An 18,718-nucleotide genomic window follows, 5' to 3' on the forward strand; every position below is an offset into this window, starting at 1 on the left:
TAATATCAAAGATCACAGAGGGTTTTTAAAAATCCCTTCCGAGGGGATGGTTGACACATGTCTAGCAAACATGTCACACGTGCAGAATGGACAGAGTCCTGGGCTCCGCTGGTAATAAACGGGAGGTGAGAACACTGCCTGTGATTCCCTCTGGCATTTTCCCTCTCTTGTAATCTCTTCCATGTCATGGTCCGGGCAGAATATACATATCTATGCAAACAGCATGCACGTGGTTCTTGCTTTTTCGCCTTTGTTGGTAATTTATTTTCTATAGATTCAAACTCCCTTCCCCTTCCCCCAGAGATCAAGATAGCACCTATGACTGAAACAGTTCTTCTCATCCTTGTTTATCGGAAGCAAGCTGCAACAGAGCAAGGGAGAGGGAATAATTTGAGCATGTTCCCCCTTGTAAGTTTGATTGGAAACGACCAGGACAAGTTGAGAGTCAGGGACAGGAAGTGTGGCAAAAATGCACATTTAGCTTTCAGCATCAGAATCAATGTCCAAATCTAAAATTGATATAATTGACTGTTAATTAATTCCCTTGATATTTTCATTAACACTCGCAAACAACAAGTATTCCATGTAGCACTTCTGAATTATTCAGCAGGCCCTCGGATTCCCTGGCCAAGCGTCCTGTGATTGATGCCACACTCAAGAATGAGCTCAAACAGAGGTTCCTTTCCAAAGGACTGTACTCAAGGGGGCAGGAAACTGGCCAGCGGAGGGGACCACAGTGAGGGGGCAGAGGTGTCTGGAGAGAGACTGAACTCCCTGCCCAGGGCACCCCCTGCAGCACACAGCATCCTGGGGGCAGGTCCAGGCCGCCACTGTGAAATCTCCAGGCTCCTCTGATGATTACAAAGATAGGCGAGAGATCCTCACCACGCGAGGGGTGCAAAATGTATCGAAGTCACTATAACTTGAATATTTTAAAAGCTTAGAACCTAAAGCTTTGGAGAAAGAAGTAGGATCAGATTGCCCCATATCAGCCCAGAAGCTCAGTGTTCAGGGCGAGGACAGAGTCTCCCTGGAGAGCTCCCCACCGAGGCCACTCCAGCTCCTGCCCTCTGTGCTCCTGCTTGTCTCCTGCTGGAGCAGGTGGCTCACTGACCCACCAGCACAAGTGCAAGGAGGAGGTGCTCGGCCTCTTCCGGCTCCCACCCTGCATGCTATCCACTTTGTACTTCCCGCCACCTGGGAGGTCCTAGAGAGTCCTTGCCTAGCTCGGTGAGTGAAGTTCAAGTTGCAAAGCCATGATCTGCGCATAATTCTAACTGGTCAGCCCATGTCCATGAACATGTTCTACCATAGGGATGGAGCTGTCCATCCCTATGGTCAGGAGCAGGACAGAGATGGGTGGCCAGGGGATGGAGCTGACTTCCCAGCCCTGAACGAGGCCTTCCCAGAACAGCTTAAGGGCAGGGATGCCCACTGAAGAATCTCTCTCACTTCTGCCTGGCAATTCCCTCTGTGTGGGGGATATCAAAGAGCACCCTGACTTTCAGTAGATGTCATCTAAGTCTGCTACAGACAGTCTCCCTGGCTGTTGGCCCTGCCTCAGTTGCCCAGGTCCAAGGTTTTCACTCCTACAGTTCCCCCAGGGAAGGCCTTAACCACACCGGACAAAACCTCCCTCAAAGCCTGCCCTTTGCCTGCTATTGAGACAGACTGTTACTTGGTATGAGGAACCAGGGAAAATAACCCCCCATTTTTTTTTTGTTGCTAAAACCAAAAGGCACATTAGTCTCTACGCTATAAAAAACAAAAAACAAACAAAAAAAATACAAAAAAATTTAAAGCTAAAGAAGTGAAAAGGTCATGGGGACCTGGGGTGATCGATGGGGCCATAAGCCTCGGTGTGAGGCTTCCTCTTCAGACAGGATCTCTTTTAGGATTCTGGACAGAGCCCCCGCGTGCACTTCTTAATGCACAGGCAAAATCCAGCAGTCCCTTTTACCTGCCACCTTGCTCCCGCACTGCCAGTCACCTGTTGTCAACAGCGGTCCAGAAGCAGACAATCCTCCTTCGGTCAGAAGGTCAGTAGGAGCCTAACATTACATCACGGTGCCTACGTCCTTCCCATCGGCTCACCTCCTCACACAAGCATTTTATCATCTCACAAGAAGAAGGGGGAGTATAGCACAATAAAATGTTTTCAGAGAGAGACCACAATCACACAATATTGTTACAGTCGTTTGACTTATTAGTTTTTGTTGTTCATCTTTCTGTGCCTAATTATAAGCTAAATTTTACCATAGGTACATATATATGATGGGCATTCTTGTGTATAGGAAAACAGTATATATAGGTTTCAGGCATCCACTAGGGGGTCTTGGAACATATAAGGATAAGGGGGCACGACTTATCCCGGGGATAAGGGGGCACGACTGTAGGAGTCGAAGAGTCTACCCTGCCTGGAACCTTCCCCCAGCTCATAGACAGGTGAAGAGCTCAGACAGGGGCCCTCTCTCTGCTCCTCTCATGACAATGGCCAGGCAGCAGATGCCAGAGAAGAAAGAGAGAGGGGCAAAAGTGTTTTGCCAGAGAAAGAAATCACATTCTCTGATCCCGGTTGTTTATTGGAACTTAAAAAATAAGTTTAAGAAAAGGACTCAACAAAATAAATTGAATAAAGTAAAATAAAATTCAGTTCAAGCTAGGGAAGAGCTTGTGAGTTAACATCATAAACCCTCTTTTGACAAGTGGCTTTCCATCACCCAGCAGCTCCATCGATGGCCTCGGGATGGTGGCCTGATTGTCAGCTGGCAGATGAGGGACGATCCGCTTGTCAGGATGCCAGCGGATTGCCCTCGAGTTGTTTGTAATGACAGGCGACAAAGAATGGCTGCTCAGAGTGATCTCTTGTTTTACAAGCTCGGCATCAGGACAGAGCCTGCATCTGGGAACACTCGGCTGAACGCCCCTCTCTGGACACAGTCCCCGTAGGCCACCCTCTACCTTTGGCAATTTACACACCAGGCCGGTTCGTTCCCTGTCATCTGAGTTCCAATAGATACCGTAGTAAAAATGATGAATACGCTTTTCCTTATGACTCACCACATTCCCTGCTCCGAGATTTCTGTCTTTTATTGTTGCGCTGAAACCGTCTCCAATCATTTTCTGCATCTGATCTTGATTGTCTTAAAAAATTAATCAGACACATGTTCACTATGTTTTTTATCCAACTCTCTCCAGAATGTTTTTTGACAATTTAGAAAAATGTTTTGAAAAATAGTAAAGGGAAATATTTAAGTAATTACGATCCTCACATTGCGAGGCCAAGTGAAGTAAGCTAATGCAATGGAAACATGTTTTACAGATTTCTTTAATTATTTTTAAGTACAATACGATTGCATTGCTCTGAGGGGAAGATTTATAACCTGGACCCTCTCTGTACTTCCCGCTTTGGGGGGCCGTTCACCTCACCAAAAGGACAATGGTCGGGCCCAGCAGTGGCCTGGGTTGGACCCGACTTGAACACTCCCCCACCCCATAACTTCCTTCAGCCCCCACCCCAAGCCTCTTTGAATAAACATACAATCCAAGGCAAAACCATATGCTTGCTATGCAAAAGCATCTTGAAGACGCCTCAGAACCAGACTGCGGTCCCGAGGACCTCCCAAACAGAAGTCCTCGTGCTGCCATTGCAAAAGTGGCGCTGTGTTTATGGCTTACATGTGCCCCTCCAAGCAACCAGTCGACCTTGGAGCAGGCAGCCCAGCCATGACTTCATGCCACCGTTGTCCTTGGCAAGGGTACAAATCATCCTGGCTGTTGCAGAGACTGTGCTCCACCAGATCGCAGGGCCAAAGAAAGGAACGGAGTGAATGGATGCCTTCAGGGTTGTAATTCACGAGTTCGAGTTCGCTAAGCGCTGTGAGAAGAGGGCAGGAAAGGACTCACGCAGTGAAAGAGACCCACTTACTGTGACCCGGTGGGTCTGCTCCCATTCAATTCCGAGGCCAGCACCCTGGAGTCCGCGTAGACCCCGCAGGTTAAAGGCACAGTCCCCCAAAATACAGCCCTTACTTCTGACACAAGTTCAGGAGGCCCCAGGTCACTTGAACTTCTGACCAACTGGATAGAAGCTTGGGGGAGTCCCACCACCCGCTCAGTTTTGATAACTCACTAGACCAACTCATAAGAACTCAGGAAGGTACTGCACTTCTGATCACAGTTTTAGTATGAAGGAGCCAGGACCAGCCAGATGCAGAGACTCATGGGGTGGGGCCTGGGATAGTCCCCAGCACAGAGCTTCTCTACCCTCTCCCCGTGAAATCAGGGCATGTCGCCCTCTTGCCATGCGGATGTGTTCGCCAAAGAGTAAGCTCCACCGGGCTTTGGTGTGCAGACTTTCTACTGGAGTTTCATTCTGTAGCCACTGAATTCAATGCCAGTACTCGCCCCCTCCCAGGTCAGGCAGGCTCAGAGACTATGATTGGTCCTTCTGATGGCCAGTCCCCATCCTGAGTCATCTCATTAGCATAGACTCAGGAGCTCATGAAGAACAAAGACACTTTTTACTTGGGACGTCCCGAGAAGTCAGTCTCTCTTCAAGAAACCAGGGACAGTAGCCAGTCAAGTTCTTTATTACACAATGATATCAAAGCCAGAGACTCACGCACCCAGTGGGTGCCCCTGCCCCTTGGAGACCTGGCTGTCCTTGACTCAAATCTTCACCCAACTGAACTCCTACTTTCTCTGAAAGTCCAAAAGACACCCATGACTCGGGTGGGCTTACGGGGGCCTACAGTCTCAAAGCGCCCTATGGCTATGGCTCCTGGCCTGTGCCAGCTGCCTCTCTTTCCCTCTGAGTCCAATCCGACTTGGAATGTGACTTCATCTATGGCTTCCACTCTGCTCCGCTCATACTAGTTATATTTACCCAGGACATGGAGTCATGGTGAGGGGTCATTTCAAGCAGCGCCTCACCAAGGTGAGCCCTGCTGTTCCATTCACTGCATTTGCTCTCCAGACCCAGCACGCCAATGTTCTCACCTCCCTCAGGGCAACATCTTTGTTACTCAGCAGAACTTTGGGAGAAAGACCCACATGGCCAGTCAGTATTTGTCTTCTAAAAAAATTTTTTAATGTGTATTTATTTTTGAGAGAGAGACACAGTGTGAACGGGGGAGGGACAGAGAGAGAGGGAGACACAGAATCCGAAGCAGGCTCCAAGCTCTGAGCTCTCAGCACAGAGCCCGATGAGGGGCTCAAACTCATGAACCACAAGATCATGACCTGAGTGGAAGCTGGATGCTTAATCAACCGAGCCACCCAGGCGCCCCTCAGTGTTTGTCTTCTAATTAATACAGACAGAGCTCTCTCCTCCAGGAAGAATTTGTGTGACCCCCTTTCAACCCATTGCTTCCATGCTTTTTGTGACAGAGTCCCTAACCACCAATGGATACATGAAAACTTTGCCTTTGGGGCCTGTCACCAGAGACGGGGACAGGTGTGGAGCAAAAGCAGGTATGTTACCCACTCACACATTTTGCCACTGCACCTTGGTGAGCCTGTATCTGAGAGACTTTGCCTCACCCTTGGGTGAACCTCACCCTGAGACAAGACTCCTTGGGATGGCTGTTGGAGCAGTTGGTTTGTGAGCTGTATAACGTGACACTGCCGGGTGCAGAAGCCCTGAGGGTGAGGGTACAGGAGCCAAGGCTGTGCCCTAGTTCAGCATTGCTCTGGGGAGCCTTGCCAGGGCTCGGCAAGATCCCCCACAGGTTTTCCCAGCACCTTTAATGCCACAGCTCTCCACAGGGGCCTGGAAAACACTGACACGTCCTCTCTCCCCACCCCTGCTTTTCTCCCCAAGGGGGCCCTCAGCCAGGCACATGGCTCCCCAGGCTCTGCAGCGGGGGGGCAGGACAGGACAGGACCTCCCTTCCTGGGCTCAGGCTACTGTCCCATAGGGCCTTCAACTTGCTTTCCGGCTCCCAAGGGGACAGCCCAGAGCAGTGTGACCTGAGGAGACTCAGCCAACATACATGGGGAAAAAACACAACCTGACACTTTCACAAATGTACTCCAGAGCCCTTTGGACTTTTAATTTTTTATTACTGTTTCTGTCATTTCAACTGGTTTTCAGCTGTGGATCTAGAACAAGGTGCTGTAGCAGAGTTCATTCACTGATAATAACGGGAGGGACGGCCCGTAATTTTGAGCCTCTGCTCAGCTGCTGAATATGAAGCACCATGCCAGGCCCTTCCCTTCTGCTTCATCATTTGCTGTTTGCAGTAAGCCTCTAAGGTCCGTGGTGGGAGAGAGGGAGGAGTAACCCCATTTATGGCAGAGACTCCAAGGCTCAGAGAGGACGAACACTTCTTCTCAGGCAACCAGCCCAGAGCCAGCCAATGGGGAGGCCTGGCTCCAAATCTCGGTGCTTTCCACTTGACACCTTGCCCACCCTGTGGGTGGGGAAAACCTGCAGAGAGGTCCCTGTAGACCCATCCTCGGCCAGGCAGGAAGAGACATCTTGTACTGGTACCTCATGAAGGCGATTTTCTCCATCCAGTAGAGTAGCAGCCAGAGCTGGTGCCACTCCCAAGAGAATGAGTTTATCCTTATCTCCTGAGTCATCCAGACCATGCTTGGCCCACCAACAACTTTCAGAGGCTCCCCTGTGGTGGAAGGAGACTGGTCTTGCCAGTGTGAGGAGGGAGAAGATGTCTGCCTTCCTCAGCAGCTGGTTTTATTGAATTGGTTCACAACTGGCTTTGGGGCAGAAGGGTATTTTCACGGTTTTCTTTTAGAAGGTCTTAATTAGGAGAGTAGCAGCTCCCTGTGGATCCACCAACATAATTCCTCTAGGACAAGGGGTGGGATGCCAAGGGACAGAAGCCCAAGGCCCACAGAAGTAAATCCCACAGACTGTCTTCATGGGAGAGAAGGCTCTAGTAGACTCTAGGGAATAGGCGTGTGGTCATTGAGGTCTGGAGGCCATGAGGCCCTTTCCTTCCTCCTCTCATGGTCCCCATAGGAACACCTAGCCTGTGGGTGCTTCTCCAGGAGTCCTGCTCCCCACAAAGGGAATCAAGGCTCAGGAGAAGACCACTTGCCCCGCCTAAGCCCGAAAGGAAAAAGTATTGCAAGGGATCTTCCTGTATGGATATGATAATGAACTCAAACAGGAATGGTCTCAGCCATCAAGGAATCTACAGTCTAGCAGAGAAAACATCAACATCCCCCGACCCCACCCCACTTACACACAAAGTAAATACAGTAGGGTCAAACTGTGATGTGTGTGCTATGAAGGAAATAACTGGTGTGGGCAGGTCAGGGGAGGAAGACATGAGACAGGCATGACCCAGGCCATGGAGAATTTTGTAGACTCTGCTGAGGAGCTCAGATGTTGTCTGCTGTGCAGCAAGAAGATGCTGCTGGATTGTAACCGGGATGGCCTGATTCAATTGTTTTCAGAAGAGTGCTCTGGCTGCCATGTGGAAAATGACTGGCAGGCGCAGGTACGGGATCGAAAGCAGGTTGTGGTAACAAGAGCAAAATGTCATGAGGCCTGGAGCAGGACAGAAGCAGCGAAGATGGAGACAAGTGGGGGGCTTCAAGACATTTTTAAAGTAGAAGTGGGAAAACTGGCCACTGTCCTGGATGCGAGGGTGAGGTAAGGTAAGGACTCAAGGAATCTGGTGTAACCAACATGGCTGGGTGATGGTGATGTCTACTGAGAGGAAATGTGTTAGCATTCATTACTGCAAAACCTTCACGCACACTTCATGACTTAAAACAACACAGATTTATTATCTCACAGTGTCTGTAGGTCAGTGGTCAGGGCAAAGGGCTAGATTCTTGGTCCTGGGTCTCTTGGAGCTTTAGTCAAGGTGTTAGGTGAGCCATGGCTCTCATCTGGAATTCGGGATCTCTTCCAAGCTGACTGGCTCAGTTTCCTGTGTGTGCAAGACTAACATCCTGATTTGACTGCTGCTTGCAGCCAGATAGCACTCTGGTCACACTCAGCTCTGGGGCCCTGGCCCCATGGCCCTGTCCATCTCAAAGCCACCACCAGAGAATCTACTCCTGGTAGAATCATTCTGAATTCCTCTTCTGCCACCAACTGGAGAGTTCTCATTGTGTTTAAAGGGTTTGTGTGATCAAGTTTAGTCCCACCTGGAAACTCTCCTTTTCTTAAGGTCAGTGGTGCCATATAACATGCCCTAATCATGGGCATCAAATCCATTACCTTTAGAATCCCAGGCGCTACACCAGAGGGGTGGGAAATCTTGGGCAAAATCTTAGAATTGTGTTTATCACATGGGGTTGGTTGGGGCTGGGTTAAGAATTCAGTTTTGGATCTTGTCATTTTGATTTAATTGTGGAGCCACGTAGGTAAGATGGACAAAGTCTAGTTTGGCTGCATAAGTGAGGTCTGGAATGAAGATATACATTTTGGAGCAATCTCTGTGTTAAAAATGTGATACTAGGTTAGGGTTACCTGAGAATGAATGTGGGTAGAAAAAGAGAAGATGTCCAGGGACTGTGGTCTCAGGACTCAACACTTACAGGTTGGGTAGGGAAGGGGGATTGAGCCAACATGTCTAAGAAGGAGAAATCTGAAGCGTGGGGGGTGGGAGTGTCATAGAACATAAGGTGTATGAATGTATGTCTTCAGGTGGAAGCAGACATCTCCATCTGAAGCTGCTGAGCCTTCTAGTAAGTTACACAGGAAAACATCCACTGGATTTGGCAACCTCATGGAGGTCACTGGTGGCCTTGCCAAAATAAGTTTTTGAAGGTGTTAGGGACGGAAAGTGGATTAGAGTGGGTTACTGAGTGAAGGCATTTGTAGGGGGGCTGCAATGTACCAAGGAAGAACATGTCAGCAGTGCAAGATGAGAGAGGAGTCACCCGAGGAAGTGATGACCTTGAGAGAGTAAGAAGGGATGGTGTCAAGGGCACAGGTCGAGAAGGGTTGACCTTTGATGGGAAAAAGTCCACTTCCTTCTCAGGGAAAGGAGTCACATCAGACAGCATGGGTGCTGAGGCAGGGCATTTACCAGTTGGTGGTGGGAATAACAACGAAGACCCATATGATGTGTCTGCTTTGCCATCTTGGGTGAGATAAACTTCCATCGGGTGTGGAGGGCAGGTTGGAGGCGAGGGGAGAACTATCAGCAGCCAAAAGGGCATTTTCCTAGAGAAGCAAGATTGCAGGCATGCTGAGGGCAGGGCTGAAGACCCCTTTGAGGAAGCCTTCTTGACCACAGGCCAGAGAGCCTTCAGCGCCCAGTGCCACGCTCAGTGGCAGAGCTTACTACACGCCACGGGAACTGCAGACATCTCTGTTGTCTCCCCACGTGCCTGGGACCTTCTGGAGCATGGAATTGTATAGCTTTCACCCTGGGCAGAACACCAGGTCTGGCCTGGCTATATGAGTCGCTCAGCAAATGTTTCCTGACTCCCACTGAGGAAGACCCAAGGGGAGAGCAGGCACTGATGGCAGTGGATGGCTGTGAAGGTGGCTGCTAACAAATGTCCCATCGTGGCTTTGCTTTGGCCAGCCAGGACAGGTCTCTGGGCACTGGTTCCTTCAAAAGGAGCCTGTTTTTGTTGTATGGAAGCTGGGCTCTAATCCTAATTTTTAGATCCCCACATTCTGTGCATAGATCCATGGTTTTGTACTTAACCCAAATGAGCAGAAACACCTGGGGGGAATATCTAAAATATAAGCTTGTTATTAAGAGTAAATAAACCCACACAAACCCTCCACCAACCGGCTGTCTCTCCAAGTCAGTGGGAAGCAGGATAGGATGGGAAGGAGCCCCAGCTGAGCCTGCTCCATGGAGCTGGGCCATGGAATTCTGTCAGCTCCCAGTGCTGCGGAGCCATCTGTGGGCCCTGCCGCCTGATGGCCATTCATGCAGCTCCCCAGCCCGGTTCTCTCAACACTGTCTCCTCCAGAGCCCCCACAGTCCCTGGTAGAGCTGCCCCATGAGGCTCTAGATGAAATTAGTCAGAGAAGAGGGAGGGAGAAGGAGGCCTAGGGAGAAGCATGGTAGAGACACAGAGACAGAGCAAAATAGCAAAGAACTAGGCAGTAAGAGAGAGCCCAGAGTGGATGGCAAAAGACCTATGTTCCCATCCTGGTCCCACGCTTTCTGTGCAAGTTGCCAAGTCACCTTCTTCTGACTTCAGTTACCCCACCCATAGGATCAAGGTGGGACTAGATGAAGGTTGGGGCTCCTTATGGCTCCAATAACCCATGGCTCTGAAGACAGGCAGGCAGCTGAATGAGAGAAATGTTGTGACTGCCCATGGCCCTTACCCAATCAAGGCAGATGGTCACCTACCTGACCCCATGGACAGGAACCAGCAGAGCAACTCAAGTGTCAAGTTAGAGGCCCCCCAACTCTGGTTTAGACAGTAGGAATATTTGTATCACGTGTGATAACAAGCCCAGAAGCGGCGAGGATCCTGGAGTTGGAGGTTGTATTAACTCGGGGCCGTTACCTAACCAATGCCTGCACACACAGTCTCCAACCCCAAGAGAGCTTCCCCTCAGTCTCAAGATGGCTGCTCCCAGAGTACCAAAGTTGTACTAGAAATTACCAGGTCTAGGGGAAGAAAAGGTTTGCCTCCTTTTAAGGGTGACCCCTCACTCAGAAGCCTCCCTCTCCCCTCCTCTACTCCTGGCAGACACTTGCTGACTATGCCCCATTGGCCAGAAGTGAGTTGAATTTCTGTTTCTATACCAATCTATGACCAGTGAGCTGAGGTTACTTACTACGATTGGCTCAGACAGGTCAAGAGGGATGAGTGATGGAAGTTGACCAACCAGACCGCTACAGAAGAGAACCACGTTTGCAGCACACCATCTTTTGGAAAAAGAAGACACGATTTGGTGAGATCTCTGGCAGTGTCTGAGCAGCAGCCCTGAGGATGAGGCATTGCCCTGAGGCCAGTGCAGCCCTCAGAAGTCTTCTTCAGCCGTGGACTTTCCAAGTGACCCTTGGAGTCTCCTGGCCTTTCTCCAGGCCTGTTTCCCCTCTAAACCAGAAGGACATGGGCGAGGGTATCTCTAAGGCCAAAAGTATCCAATATGCACTAAGTTCATGACTAACAATGCACACCCTGTTCACTCATGATCATCCGAATCACCAGAAAGAGAAAGAGACTTTCACATGTGTTGGTGGGCTCAGTGGTTAGTTCCCCTTGTTTTTCAGAGCATCATGAAGAAGAACAAAATTGTTGAGAAAGAAAGAAAGAAAGAAAGAAAGAAAGAAAGAAAGAAAGAGGGAGGGAAGAAGGAAGGAAGGAAGGAAGGAAGGAAGGAAGGAAGGAAGGAAAGAGAAAGAAAGAAGGAAGGGAGAAAGAAAGAAAGAAAGAAAGAAAGAAAGAAAGAAAGTGAAATGACCCACATCCTCCCCTCATTCCTTGCTAGAGCTACTTACATAGAGGAATGATGGGCAAATGTAGGCCTGCATCAAGGTTGGGCAGAGGGGCTTCTGACTATAAAAGACAGGAGAGGCAATGAGAATAATCTCAGTAAAAAGGCAGTTATTGGGCCACATGACCAGAGGGTATGAAAGTCACAGCATGGTTCCCTCAAAAGAAATTCAGGATTCTGTTCCCTACAGACATCAGTACATCTGGGATGGCAAGTAATCCACAGATACCCCTGTATTTGGACTCCAATTGCTCCCAAACATGGTATGGTAACGCCAGGCCCGATTTTGCACTCATCTTCCAACCTTTCAGCCAGAAACTAGAAAAATGCCCTTGACACTGGTCTCTGTCCCAAGGGACAAGCCTGACGAGGCTTCCTGGACAATAACACGGCTCTGTCCGGGGCCGGCCCCACTTAGCAGGGACTGAAGCAGAGGTCAGCAGCCTCCATGTTTTCTGAAATTTCCCCATGCGAATTCTCTCAAGTAAGAAAGGCAGACATAGTAATAGATGAAAACTGCCCTAGGAGTGTGGAGAACTGACAAAGAGAACTCAAGAGATCATGTGTAAAGTCAATTCATTAGTGGGGTTTTGTCGGCCACAGCCCAACACACTCCCCGGGACAGGAGCCCAGGCTGCCTGCACCCCACCCAGGGCACATCCCGCCCCTCGAGGGGGCAGTGAGACAGAAGTGAAAGAAGCGAGCGGATGGCTGGCATACAGGTTCCCTCCTCTGAGTCCTGACTAAGCCTCGCTCTGGCTGCAGCTGGACTCCTGGGGCCAGGGCACAGTCTGGCAAAGTGGCAATGCGCGTGGGGGCTGGGTGCGGATGGAAAGGACACAGAGCGCTTTGTAAGCACATCTGGGCCGCTCTGCAAGGAGAAGCTGCTGACAGACTGTTTGCCAATAAAGAAAGTCGCACAGCCTAATAACAATCAGATGGCTCTCCAGGCCATCTCTGTCCTGGCCAGGCTCTGCAGGACATCCCTGAGCAGATCCAGGCAGCTCTTCTCCTGGGGGACCCAACTTAGTGGAGTCATGTGGCTCCTTCCATCAGCTGAGTGCCAAGAAAGCTCTTACCCTTCCTGAGGGTCAGGAGTCTGTGCTTTGACCCAAGTCATCCAGAAGCACTACCTCCAAAGCTCTGGCCCCTGGAGAGCTCCCTGCAATCAGCTTTTATGTGAGCCATCCATTGATTAGGACATTGTTGCACAAGACCCACATCTCTGACACCTAGAAACTGGCCAACTCGTTGTCTCACGTTGTCTTCTTCCCAAGATGGCTCCTGGGTATGGGTTTTGTCTTCTCAACAGAAGCGTACTTCGAGTTTCCTGGAGGCAGGGCCCCCATCTTGTATTTCCCTCCCTGTCTGGTGGCAGGGTTAAGCACAGAAGAGTCATCCAAAAGTCTGCGTTCCTCTACAGCTCCAGCAGTTTGATGGTGGGCACAGAACCCCATAACACACAGGAGAGGAGAAGCTAAGAACCAGCCCAGTGAATAAATTGGCCAGCTTCAAAACTGGACCAGTGAGAGGGGACAGGAGACCTCAAAATCCTTTAGATCCAAGATTTTCAGACTGGAGAGAAATCTCCTAGAATATGAATCTTACCTGAAGCCTCAGTAAATAAAACAGAGGGGAGGGGGCTTCCCTGGATGGCAGCGGGGGCCTGGGAGTCAGTTTACTCTTTCCCTCAACTTTTCCATTCCTTCTCCCAAGGAATGACCTGAGAGACCATGGGGGATTCCCCAAAGTTCTCTAGGCACAACATAAAAACCCCTTCATTAGACCCTCTGCCAGGCCCCTTGTAGACCTACCTTGCAGTGGATCCAGACGAACAGATGCCTTTCCCAGCTTTCCCTGAAATTAGGAAATAGCAAAGCATCCTCCATGGTGGAGATATCCCTGGATGTCAGTTCACAAACCCTGGATTCCAGTTCTAGCCCAGTACCTACTTAGCTAAGTAACCTTGAACTTCACATCTCTGAACTTCAATTCCTATGTCAATGCAGGTGATGCTGTCCAGCTTGCAAAGCAGTGGTTCTTGCTGCCATCTCTAGAATGTACCTGGAAATTGACAGGCACTGACTTTGCGAGTCCGATTGTGCCCCTGCAACACTCGATCTTTGCAGAAGTAGAAGACAGAGGGCCCTTGTTGGATCAAACCTATAGCAGGGGATCTGGGAGGCCACGGGGGTTTCATAGGACTTTGGAACAGGGACAGGGGGACAGCAGAGTTTGGGTGTTTTTCCCTGGACACATTTGTGAGGCTGCTGCAACACATCCTGTACATTCTATTATTAGGAAGGAACCCAGCCCAGGACACAATCATCACAAACCTCAAACTGCTGTTTACAAATGCGGGGAGTTTAGTGAGACCTAAAATGCTCTTCCCCAAATGTATTCTCCCCCGCCCCCTTGGTTTTTAAACCCATGTGGATTCCAAGGGAAATTGAATCCATATGTTTCTGGTTCATTTACACTGAACTCATCAAAATGTAATTTTGCAACATCTAGTTGACGTCCAGGATGTCTTTAGAAGCCTCATTTTTATGCCTTTTTATAAGCCCCTCTCCCTTGGAGACAGGAAGTTATGCCTTGCCAAGAGTGGATGGAATTGCAGCCAAGCAGGAGTTCTGCTGAGAAGACACACAAGGTGGAAAGGGCCTCTTATCTCATACTTGGGACCCTTATTTCTGTCCCCATCCCATTCCCCGAGAACAACAAGAGGCGCACAAGGGGAGGCACCCAGCTCTCCAGCCCGGGACCGAGTGGGCTTCCAACGTAGCCCTGTATCTTCCCTTGATGGTCAAGGAGATGAAAAACGTCCTGTTCCATTTGGTTGATGGGGACTCTGAGGTGGCCAAGTGACTTGTCCAAGTCAACAGCATAGCTGGGATTAACGAGCAAAATAAAAAACACCTTTCCAGGCTGAGAAGTCCTGTGGGTGAGAACGTGCCTTGGACATCTGCGGGATAATGGAGAGAAATAGACGTGGTCCCTGACCTGGTTCACTCTGCGGCCCGACAGGATCCTGAGGTATTACATTATCAGTGTGCTCCCTGCTTCCCAGTAGGTTAATGGTCCATTTAAAAGTAAAATTTTGACCAGCTAATAAGGCTTCGGTCACAGGCTGCAGTTTACACACAAATAGGAATGCAAGGAAGGAGAGGGGTGCCTCGGGGTCGCCGTGGTGGAGGCAGATAAGTGGGAAATTTGGATTCCGGTCCTGAGTCCAGCACGGAGTGGCATCGTCAAATACCTGCTCTAATTAATTAGAACATCTTCTCCGGCTCCCTTCTCAACAATTACACAGGCAGAGAAAAATAGCATGTCTTCTAAGGGTTTGCAAAGGTCCTCGTGTATTTTGCACTGGTCATCCGGAGGGTGGTGACTGCCAGCTATATGCCCACAGAGCAGGGCCTGAATGCAAGATGTGGGCTGGGAGAGAAGTCTGGATACGGAGAGCTGGGCTCTCGGCCCCTTGTAGCAGATGTTTGGAGAAAAGACAAAAGGCCCCGGACTGAGCAGACTTGGAGGGACCGGCCAGACCCAGTTTGGGTTACCTCTGTTCCCATTCCCGGTAACCAGTATAATCATCGTGGCAGCGGACCTCGTCATGCCCTAATGCCAGACTGATCCACATTCACCAATCTGGGGACTGGCAGTCTTTGACGTGGGTAGGGGCAGTGTGGGTGTGCGGCTTCCTGGCCTACAGTTTCTTCTAGGTTACCATGCAAATGAGCTTGTCGCCCACTAACATCAGTCCCTCCCTCTCTCAAATCCTAAGACTGGGTCTGTCACTCAAGGGGTTGTCGTACTGAATGCCCTGAGCATGCCACCACTAGACTGCTCGGTAAAATTTCAGCCAACACATGGGCAGTCCCCAGCAATCTTAGCCAGTGGAGAAATGAGTGACTGCCAGATTTCCCCAGATGAATGGAAACATTGCAATGGACACTGTCCTTTCTCTTCTCTTTCTCTCTCCCTTTCTTTATCATTCTCTCTCCCTTTCTCTCTCTTTCTCCCTTTCTTTCTTTCTTTTTTCTTTCTTTCTTTTCTTTCTTTCTTTCTTTCTTTCTTTCTTTCTTTCTTTCTTTCTGTATTTCCCCCCCCCCCCCTCTCTCTCTCTCTGCTTTAAATGTCTATATGATGCCTGAAGGTTTAGCAGCCATCTTGCAAGCACAAGGCAGCAAGCATGAGGACAAAAGCCAACATGCTAGGGAGAACAGGGTAGAGAAATAGTGCAGATGGCTTGCTCATACACTGGAGTCTCTATATCTAGAATAACTGCTGTGCAACTAAATAAGCTTCCTGTGTTTCCACACCCTTTGTTGGGTTTTGTTCCTTGCAGCTGAGAGCATTCTTAACTATTTCTCACTATTGAAGGACAAGGTCTAAATGTTGTGGAGAGTACTTAGTGAAAGTGGAGACTCAAGCCCCATGGCAGATGAATTCCTAAGTCCTATATTACACACAAAACAGAGAAGCCATGGCCAGAAAACTGGTCTTCAGAGAGTGAGGAGCCTAGAGCAGCCAGTCCATGTGACCCAGGCATTCAGAGCAAGTAGAAGGGACAAGGAACCAGGACTGATCCCAGCCCAGCTCCAAGGACTCAAGCTGAGTCCCATGGACAAGATCATCTGTCACTTCTGCACACACCACAGTATGATGTTGGCATTCTGCCACCTTAGAAGCTCCAGGGACATATCTCCTCAGACAAAGTGACATTTGCTGATGATGTGCCCTCAGGTCATGGGATGCATCATGGAGCAAGGCCCAAGAGTGGGATCCATACTCTGGTATCCTGACCAGACCCCAGAGACGGAAGCCAGCTCCTCCCCAGGTCCTGATCATGTCTGATGTGATACCCTTATAGAAGTGGGCTGGAGATGACAGGTGCTCAGTGGTCATGGCTGGACCCAACAAAGGTGAGATGGGAGAGGGACAGGGCCAAGCACATATGGCCTCATATGAGCACAAGCAAGGCAGCCCCTAGGGATGCAGAGACATTTGGAGAGAGGTGGGACAATCCACAGGGGGTTGAGTCAGGCACGAAGACAGACGAGCATTCTCATTATGACATTAACAGCTTCCATTTTTATCTAAGCCTGGTGACACTTGAGGACATGTGGATTACAGAGGTCCCTTGTGGATCATAAGGTCAGCCCTCAGCACATGTGGGGGATGGGGACATGTTTGTCTTTGGGGTCTTCCCAGTTGTCTTGCCCATATTTTCTCTTCCTTCTCAGAGCAACTTCCATTCTGCCTAGAGGCCAACAGTGTCCTGGAGCTGGGTAGGGGACCTCTCCAGACTGAGGGGGCCCTCACCTCCTCCTAACTAGATGCTATTTTTCCCTTTTGGCCTTGCCCCATAAATCTCAACTCCATCCCAATAATCTAATAATGGGACTAGCCATGAACCATCCCTTCACTCCCAAAGGAGAGCGCTAGTTATAGTCGTCCATGAGTTATGGAGAGGCTCTCAGAACCTATCTATTCATGTCTGGGTGCATCCAGGGCATCTCAGACCCCTCTAACCCTGCACAGCTCCCCTGATGAGCTGCCCATGGCATGGCTAAAGCAGAGAAGTGCCCAGAATGTGCACTGAGCAGCTGGATTCGACTCCCAGGCAATGAGACCTGTTGCCCCTCTGTTCTCTGGAAGGCACTTGAAATCTACAGAACTCAGTTACTGGTCACTTGGGCAATTTGAGCCTGGCTACCAAGGGAAGAAAGCCAAACACTCCCTGGTGCCCCTGTTGCTCATCCTGACATCCACATGTATCATTAATTTAATGGCTATTTTCACCGTCTAGATATTTGGCCCATAAAGAGAACTGAATTAGCTCCATTATTGATTCTCCTGGTAGAGTGGGCCTAGTAAGGTGACCGGCTTTCCTGCCCATGAGAGAGGTAATAGTCAGGAATAGAGCAGAGGCCAAAGTTATTTTGAATTAAGTACTAATGGATAGGATTTCTATAGCTATTTTTTAATACCTGTACAATTTGATGAAAATCAGACACAAGAGGAACTCAATTTTGTTTTTCATTAATATTCACTTTGTTAACACGAACAGATGATTTCTGGGAGCTCTCTTTGCCCTTTTAATTTGTCTCCCTATAATGTGGCGGAGATATCCTCCATTATTAAACTGATTAGCAAGTGGCACGAATCTTTTCTTGTCGATTTCTTCATTATTTCTTATGCAGAACAATGTGTTTAAATTTTGTGAACCAGAAGGCTGGGGATGGGAGTGATGAGGGGGAGGGGGAGAGCTGGGATTTTGAAAACCCAAAAAAGTACTAAATAACAACAGCAAACCTGTCATGAAGCAACACACTTTTAATTCTTTAATGGAAGGATATTGCACAGATCACATATGGTAATATGCATTCTTGAGGATTCAAGGACCAGGTAGACCTGACCATCCCATCCAAAATAGGGCAGGTCCTGAGCTGCTGTCTACAGAAGAAGGAAACATAACTCTCTATAACCCCCCTTACAAGTATGCATTTCAATGCTTGAATATTTCTTGAGATGGACACCTCACTATCTCATAGGGCAGCCATGACCAATTTAGGATATTCTGTGCTTAATCCTGGATTGAAGGGAATGGAAGCCACCTTCTTCCTCAAGGTGACCCAACAGCACAGGCAGAGTTTTTTTGGAAACAGGAAGCTTCATTTCCCCATGAAACACCTAGAGCCCTAAGTCCACAGGGTGGCAGGGTTCGGAGAATGGGAGCAGAAGCACCTTAAGTATCTCTCAAGTAACTTACCTTAGACTGGTTTAATTCACCATATTCTCAAAGTCCTTTCACCAAGAGCATTTCATATACTAGGCAAAGGATCATGTTAGCTAAAGAGAGGGTGCATTATTACCAAGTTGTTTTTTTTTTTAATTTTAAAAAAGAAATAGGAAAAGCAAAAGAAAAGAAATGAAAAATAAACCTTGAGACTTCTGAGGAAACTAAAACAAAGTAGCTAAACAACTTGTCCCAAGGTTGCCTGCCATAGCTGGTGAGGATGAGACTCCCGGTCTAGTCTCATCCTCGTCTAAGATGAGACTAGATCTTGGGTCCTTGGGTTCCACATGTTCTAAATAGAAATACTAGTTTTTGTAGGGCACCTGAGAAGAAGGCATTGTCCCAGGACCTGACACAAGATTTGGTCACATAGAGCATTGCAACAGCAGAGCCAGAGGCACCAATGGCTAATTCACTCCTTACTTTGTGGGGATCTCTGTGCATTCTCTATGCAAAATTCGATGCCAGATCAACCAGTATTCTTTGAAAATATGATACTGCATCAG

Source organism: Panthera leo, chromosome E2 (assembly GCF_018350215.1).
Source record: "Panthera leo isolate Ple1 chromosome E2, P.leo_Ple1_pat1.1, whole genome shotgun sequence".
In the NCBI taxonomy this organism is placed as follows: domain Eukaryota; kingdom Metazoa; phylum Chordata; class Mammalia; order Carnivora; family Felidae; genus Panthera; species Panthera leo.